This window comes from Mustela nivalis (genome assembly GCF_964662115.1).
Source record: "Mustela nivalis genome assembly, chromosome: 4".
Classification (NCBI taxonomy): domain Eukaryota; kingdom Metazoa; phylum Chordata; class Mammalia; order Carnivora; family Mustelidae; genus Mustela; species Mustela nivalis.
The window spans coordinates 64,610,076-64,618,188 of NC_139023.1; the positions used below are offsets into that span (position 1 = coordinate 64,610,076).

Here is an 8,113-nt window from a genome sequence, read left to right on the forward strand (position 1 = left end):
TCTCTAGCCCAGAATTCTATACTCAGACAAATGGTCAATTATATGCGAGAATGAAATATTTCAACATTATACAAGATCTCAAAATATATATATATATATCTTCAACAGCTACTGGTAGGTATGCTCCACCAAAGTAAGAGAGAAAACTAAAAAAAGGAGGATTCTAGCTTAAGCCAGGAGAGAGAAACTCTCAGGGTGATGGGGAAGATCTAGGAGGAGAGTCACAGCAGGCCTAGCAGGCAGGCAGTAGAGAGGAAAGGCAGCAGGATGGGAAGTTCAGAAGAATTATACCTGGTGGGTGTGGATGTACTGAAGGGAGACTGACACTTCTCCGGTGAGGGGTGATAAAGGACAGATACAAAGAACACTAAGCAAAACAAACTCTAGGAAAAAGAAAGGAAATGTAATCAAAATAGACCCAACATCTCAGCTGGGAATAACATCTCCACAGTTGTCCTAAGTGCTGCTAAACTCTCCAGCAAAACCTTTAACGTAATCACACGCAGGACAGGGCAGAAAGAGGTAGTAGCGGGAGGCGGCGGTAGGATAAGGGACCCAGATGGGCTTCTAAATAGTAGGATGTTTCACACACACCAGATCTGAAGGAAAGAGCTGAAGCTTGAAAATGATGGCCTCTGAGGAGCAGGAATCAGGGTGGAGAAGGGCGGGGTAGGTGATTGCTGTGTTTTCATACTCAGTCTCACAGAATTTTTCACTCTTAAAAGTATGGGCCTGTAGAAGAACTTTGTTCTTCAAAATGAGTATTAAATTTTTAAACAAAATCTGATACTGGAGCGGCAGGACTATCACACTGAGTGGTGTGTGAAGCCTTCCAGAACTCAACCCCGTTGAAAATGAATGGCAAAGCTGGAACTCCTCTCCCCGCTAAACACACACACGGGCACGGACACACAAAATGTTTGTCCAGGGTCTCAGGCAGTTCATAAATTCCTGGAGGCCAGCTGGAAAGTCTTAGAATTCTAGATTCTGCTTTCTTACAGGAAGTTTATTTCAAATCAGAGCTTGTCATTTGTCGTAAGGGGGAAAAAAAATCCTTATGAAAAAGGATTAAAAACAGCCACATGATCAAATGAGGTCACGCTTGGTCTTAAATACTTGGTGATCATCACCAGTTGTCTCCTTGATCAGCCAGTGCACCTCATTCCTGATTATCAGTGAAAGTGAAAACTTTGTTTACTAGGCTTTGCCTCAGCCTTGAAACAGACTCTCTAAAACTCAGGAATGTGAATCCCCATTGGGTTGACTCAGCTGTTTCCATTCTAGAAATGGACGTGGTATCCTGCACTCTCTACCCCATGAGGACAAAGTCCTTCGTGTAAATCTTGAAAAGGTAAGGCCCGCACCCCAAGGCTGGTTTTTCTAATGGAGGAATTCCTCTGTTGACTTCTTGGCAAAACTTCTCTGATCAGAGTGGACCACTTAAGTAGCCCAAAGCCCAAAAGTTACTATGCCTTTGACTGACTTGACTCTAGGGCTGTGAATCACGCCCACAGCTCAACAGTGAAGCAGAACCATCTTGTCACTTAATAGGGATCTTAATGGTCCTATCGATGGGCTTAAAATTTTGGTGCGTTCCTTAATTTATGTATCAATTAGGGTAACGGTCACAACTTCATTGGCTGCTGTCCTAAATGGATCAGCGAACTGTGGAAGGCAGAACAACAGTCCCCAAAGATGTCCCTAACTCTGGAACATATGAGTATGTCACATTCACAGCAAAGGAACTTTGCCATTAGCCTTAGATGGGAAGGTTATCCTGGCTTATCTGGGTGGGCCACATCAGATCACGAGGGCCCTTAAAAGCCAAGAACTTTCTCCAAGTAGAAGAGATGTGACAGAAGGGGAAGTCAGAGAGCTTGGGGCAGGCTTTGGGGGTCCCTGCTGGTTCTGGGCCTGGTGGGTTGTGCGCAAGGACCAGAAAGAGGCCTCTAGGAGCTGTGGGCGGCGCGCCGGCTGACAGCCAGAAAGGAAACAGGGGCCTCATTCCAACGACTGCAGGAACTGTATTCGGCTGATAATCTGCACGAGCTTGGAAGCAATTCTTCCCCAGATTCTCCAGGACAGAGCGCAGCCCTGCCCACACCTTGTTTTTTGCTGAGTGAGGCCAGAGTCAGACTTTTCACCTAGAGAACTGTGAGATAAGGAATCTGTGTCATTCTAAAGCCACTCAGCGTGTGACACTTTGTTCCAGCAGTCACAGGCGCCCAAACACCCCGCAGAGTGCCTGTCCCCCCGCTGACCTTTCAGAAAGAGTAAAGTGACTTGCAGTCGACAGACAGTAATGGCCATCCAGACATTAGAGATTTGTTCTGACAAATGCCGATTCGGGGAATTGAAAAGTGCCCAAAACATTCTGAAAGTTTAGATTTGGGGTAACTCCAGCCCCGACACTCTCCTCTGGACCTCTGGACCTCTGGACCTCTGGCCACACGCACCGCACTGCATGGTGCTGAGACCACGCCCAGGTCTCCTGCCCCTCCCCCCTGGACCGTGGAGCCCCCTGCCCTTCATGCTCCAGTCACGGTGTCCATCTCGTATGTCCACACCTACCATGGGACTTGGGCGCATCACAGGTAACCCATGTTAATGTTTGTTGAGTTGCATGATGGTATAATTTAATATCTGTGCATAAAGGTGGATTCTTAGAGCGGAAGTGCTGTGTTTTATGAGCCGCTGTAACCCCTCCACGCAGAGGCAGGCGCAGCTCAGAGGCCTGAGCAGTTGGCAGAGAGGAAGCAAAGGCAGGAGAGAGAGAAAGAGACCCTGGGAAGTACTGCACATTCTCCAGAGTGGGCTGGCCAGAGTGGGGAAGGCTCAAGAAACCCTGGAGCTGACTGATGCCTGCTGCTCCCTCGAGCCGGGTAGCTCTGATGTGAGCTGCTGAGCACTGGCTGACCTTGACCTCAGAATGCCTATTGCCTCCCCCCACACCCTGCTCAAATGCATTAAAGGAGCACACGTGGGATCACACAAGCCTGAAGAGATCAAGGCTACATCCCACATGTGCTGTCGTCCCGCTTACAAGTGATGAACGGTGACTCAACATGACATTGCCGCACAAGACTGAAGTATCAAATACTGGCCCATGAAAGGTGAAAAACAATCCTAAATGAAGTTGCCTATCACAGCACCCACTAAGGACCAAACATTTAGAGATCTAAGAACAACCTGGGTTCATTCAATTGCGCATGAAGCATTTTTTTTTTTTTTTTGGAAAATCCTGGGCAATGTATTATTTTACAACTTAACAAATTGCACCACGTCCCTGATTTCATTTCATCCCCAGGACAACTTCTTGAGCTACACAGAAGAGACATAACTAACAGCTGACTCCTTTTTACTGCTGGGGGAGCTGAAGTCCAAGACGCACTTGGACTTCATGAACTGGGGGTCTAGTTCACATCTCCTGCCCAAGAGAACCAAAGGTCGTCACTATGTCATTTGTCTATATCCTGCCAACAGGCAAAAAGATTTTGAGGTAGCCGGTGATAACAGGCATATACATGATGAGCACTTTAAAATTAAAAAGGGAGAAGAAAATCCATGTGGTGAGTGATATGGGGCTTGGGGTGGAAATTAGGCTAGAACATCAAAGACTGACTTTGAGGCAAAGTCCTCCTAAAAGAAGCAGCAGCAGCAGCAGCACCATCAATCCTTGAAAGCAGGTGAATGAGGCTTCGTATTAGGGCTCCTGGGTCAAAGAACAAGAGAGGACAGCTTTGAAATGCAGAGTCCAAGCTCTGCCATCTCTAACCCCGGGCATTCGATTCCATAGGAGACCCCTCTTCAGTGAAACTGCATAAAGATCCAGCCAGCTATGAACGAAATGGTCATCTCAACACAGAAAAAGCATTAACTGGTTAAGTTTCGGTGGGAATATCAAAACATCCTAAGAAACCCACAAAGAAGATCCAGCTGAGTTTATGAAAGCCTCTCCTAAAATAAAATTGTGAACAAAACAAACCACGTACAGCATGTAACAAAGCACTTTTTTAATTTATTTTTTATTTTTTTATTTTTTCTTTTTAATTAGGAAAGGATGCGAACCAAAAAAAGGACAAAACTCTTACTGAGTTAAGTGAAAAATCCTAATTCGGTGGTATTGCTACCAGACAGTTTATCCTATTTTTAATCCCTGCAATCACTCAAATAAGAATGGCAGAGAAAACTACCTATCCTTTCTACAGACAGACATGGGGCTTTCAGGAAACCAAGCCTGCCAAATTCCCATCTTACGAAACAGAGAAAATAGAGAGGAGATTTATAGTTTAAAGGATTATTACTATATTCCTTAGAAGTGGAGTTTCCTTTTAGGCCATTGAACATAGGACATAATTTTCTGCAAGCAACAATTTTAAACTGTGCTTTAAGCCATCATATAAAGTCACACACACCTACTCGAGGCACTCTCCAAATTCCACTTATTTCAGACTCCCCAAATTAAAAAACTCTGTGAGAGACTGGGACGTACAGAAGCCCACAGTTGGCTGCCTTCATATGACACTCAGAAGTTCAACGAAATGCTCCAAACCAGAGTTCTGCACCCAATGACTTCATTAAGGAAAACATCAAACCAATTTGATACAATGCAGATGTTGCAAGGACAGCATAATTCTAAAGAACAGGCAAGACCATCTTGAAATGTTGCTTCAGTTTTCATCATATTCTCCTGTCCTTACATTTGAGACAAAGTGTACACCCACGCACCTAAACTTCTGGAAGAAAAAGAAAAGAACTTCTACTTCTGGATCTGTATTTTCACAGATCTCCATTATGTCTACACTCCTGCTACGAGGGCTTTCCTTCGCTCTATTAGGTTAAAAGCTTGAAAGGTTTAGGACTAAGAAGATTCTTCCCCCGTGTTAAGACTCTCAAAGGTGAAGAAAGTGAAACCCAGAATGGGTAGCTTTGCAGGAACCAACAGTACCTTGAATTCTGGAGACAGAATGAGACCAAATGAATGCTAATGAAGAATGCTGTACTCACTTGTGCAGCAAATACTAGGAAGTGACGACAAATATTATTCTAAAAACCATTCTGAGACTTGAAGAATCACAGAATGGTGAAGAAATAAATCACATGAACTATCTAACCATGGTATAGGGGAAAAAAAAAAAAAACACCCTCCCATTTAAATATGCCTCTTCTCAGCTCTGGATACAAACTGTGCCCATCTTTATCAATCCACTACAGCTAACCACCCTGTCCTCAAAGACCATAGTTCTAGAGAGCAGGACATAAGATCTCAGGGAAGACTTCCAAGAGCAGGCGTCACCTAAACTGACAGGTAAGAATGGGTAAGACGACCTAGGACAGCAGCTGTAGGTGGGGGAGAGGGGAAGAGCTGAACACAGGGGAGGATCTCCGTGCTAAGTCTGGACGGTGTAAAAGCAACAACTCCATTATTACATTTTTGTCTGGCACTCCTGTTACTCATATGCCATCTTGTTCACAACGATTGTGAACAAAACAAACCACCATATTTGGATATTAGAACTACTGCTGCCTATGCCTCAGTCTTCTATCTTGGACCAGAACAAAACATCCTAAAAGGAAGAGGCTGCCTTGTTCAACTTTGTGATCCCCAAGGAAGAGAATCATCCCTGAGGCATTGTAGGTGTTTCCCCTTTATTTAAGTGCTGAAAGATACAGAGCCTGCAAGACAGTATCAAGTCTTGACATCAGGCTGAAATCTGAGTTTCCCCATCCTCAACCTCACTCTCCCTATCCCTTTGTCAACTTGACCTCTAACTGTAACTGCCTTGGCCTCATTCCGTGGGTGTGGATTCTCCTCCTTCAAATGCATTTTCCAGCCCGCCAAATTCTTGCCAGAGTTTCCTCCAGTCTCCAGGCGCGCTGAACGCTGCAAAGTTAAATCTGGCTTTAAATATTTTTTTTTCTTCCCAATGCTAACGGAAGAAATCAAGAAGCTCAGGGCAGAGGGGCTGGGCTCCATCCAATCAGAGCCGGCTCTCACACTGCAGCAGGAAATGGGGCGGCCTGACGCGTGGTCCCCGGGCCGGTGACAGCCCTGCCATTCCCCTAGCCCGGGGCGGGGCCGCTGAGAGCAGTGGGTTCTCCGAGAAGGCCGCTCTCCTTTCCCCTCATTTGGCAAAAAACCAAACAAAAACAAAAAAACAATAAAAGAGAGAGTCAGCTGTTTTAACCAGGCCAACTGCGCCCCCATGCACAACCCGCTACACCCTGCCAGGCTCCACTACATGCACAAGGACCCCCTCACCATACAGACCACCGCCCACAAGCCCGCACAGGCGCAGGGTGTGGGGCTGCGGGTTAGTGGTGGTGGATCACACCCCTACAAACCCGGAGAAGGGGAACAGGGCCAGACTTTCCCAACGCGCAGGGTGGCCAGGACACCAGGAGCGCCGTCCCACGCACGGCCAGGTTGGCAACGCTTTCATGTAACCAATCATGGGGTTGGGGAACAAGAGAAAGAGCGTCTCACTCTCAGGGTGGCCAGGGCCCCCACAATCAGAGCCCATGCAGTCATCCTCAATGAGACAGCCTGGCACACCCTGGGGGTAAGGAAGACGGAAACAGTCTCTCCCACTCGCAGGCGGTCTGGGATTCCCCACGCGCAAGGACCCACGCAGAGCTACCTTCACAGACACACTGAACCAGCCACACTATCGGGAAGCGGGAACCGAAACAGTGCCCCCACTCTGAGTGATCAGAAGCACCGCGCGCGCATTCACGCGAGGGTCCATAGAGGGTCGCAGGGGGCGCGCAGCCCCCTCGGTGCGCCCCCCCCCCCAAGCGGAGACAATGCCCGGGCGCCCAGATGCGCGACGGCCCGGTCAGTCCTGGTCCCCAACCTACTAGCGCTCAGGGCGGCGGCCGCCTCCTCCGGCAGCGACCCCGCGATGGCCCCGCTTGGACATGCCACACCCGCCCTTGGGACCCCCGCCGCCCCCGGGTCCCTGGCGCCTGAGACCTCCACCGACCCAGGACCCTCGTCCAACCTCGGGAGCCCTGCCGCCTGGGACTCCGTCCTGCCGCTGGACCTCCACTTAGCCCTGAAACCCCGGCCGGGTCCGCGGACCCCCACCCAAAGGGAAACCTCGCCCAACTCGGGACCCCCGCCGGACCCGGGACTCCTGCCACCTGGGACTTCCTCCAGGCCCAGCCTGGCCGCTCTGCCCCGGGACCCCCGTCCAGCTCCTGGACCCCGTTCGGCCACGGGACTCCCGTCCAGCTCCTGGACCCCCACGGGCCCTGGCCCCTCCTCCGGCCGCGGAACCCTGCCCGCCGCGGACCCCGTTCAGACCTCAGACCAGACAGGTGCTGGCCCCTCTCCCGCCCCGGACCCCGTCCAACCCCGAGACCCGCGTCCACTCCCTGGACCCACACCAGCCCTGGCCCTTAGCCCTACCCCGGACCCCTGCCGGTCCCGGACTCGGTCCGGTCCGGCCCCGCCGCCTCACCTCAGGCCACCGCCTCCGCGGCACTCGCTCGGGGCCGAACGAAGCAGAGCCTAGCACCTGGAGGAGCCGCGGTCGCCGCAACAATGGAGCCCTGGGGCGGGGCCGCCTCCGCCGCCGCCTCAGCCCGACTCCGGCTTGGGATCGGACTCGGGCTCCGGCTCCGTGCAGAGCAGCAGCCGGCGCCAGGCTGCGGCCAGGCTGGAGCACCGCGCAGGCGCACACGTCCCCCACAGCGCCCCTTCGCCCCGCCCCCGGCGGTGCCCAAAACTCGGGGCCCGCCCCCAGACCAATGGGGAGGGAGCCGCGCGCAGGGGGCGGGGCCGGGGAAACAAAGGAGGGGGCGGGGCCACGCCGGGGCGGGGCTGCGAGGCTGCGAGGCTGCGAGGCTGCGGGGCTGCGGGGCTGCGGGGCTGCGGGGCTGCGGGGCTGCGGGGCTGCGGGGCTGCGGGGCTGCGGGGCTGCGGGGCTGCGGGGCTGCGGGGCTGCGGGGCTGCGGGGCTGCGGGGCTGCGGGGCTGCGGGGCTGCGGGGCTGCGGGGCTGCAGGGCTGCGGGGCTGCACAGCCCATGGCCGAATTCACGTCCCCACCTGGGAGGGCCGAGCGTATTGTCCACTCAGAATCGGCTTAGCAGGCAGTGCTCACCCCAA

The 8,113-nt window shown here is 51.7% G+C and overlaps 1 protein-coding gene across 6 annotated transcripts in view; it reads right to left on the bottom strand.

Moving 5' to 3' along the window:
• AFAP1 (actin filament associated protein 1) overlaps positions 1-7,721 on the bottom strand; it is a 130,804-nt gene extending 123,083 nt beyond the window's left edge. For 2 of the 6 annotated variants that reach the window (XM_082727498.1, XM_082727499.1), the window contains exon 1: positions 7,467-7,720. The gene's annotated coding sequence lies outside the window, so the exon portion shown is untranslated. Of the gene's footprint in view, positions 1-7,466 lie in introns of all 6 variants that reach the window. The other 4 variants (XM_082727502.1, XM_082727503.1, XM_082727501.1 and 1 more) reach the window with 3 other exon arrangements.
• Between the last annotated feature and the right edge of the window lie 392 nt (positions 7,722-8,113).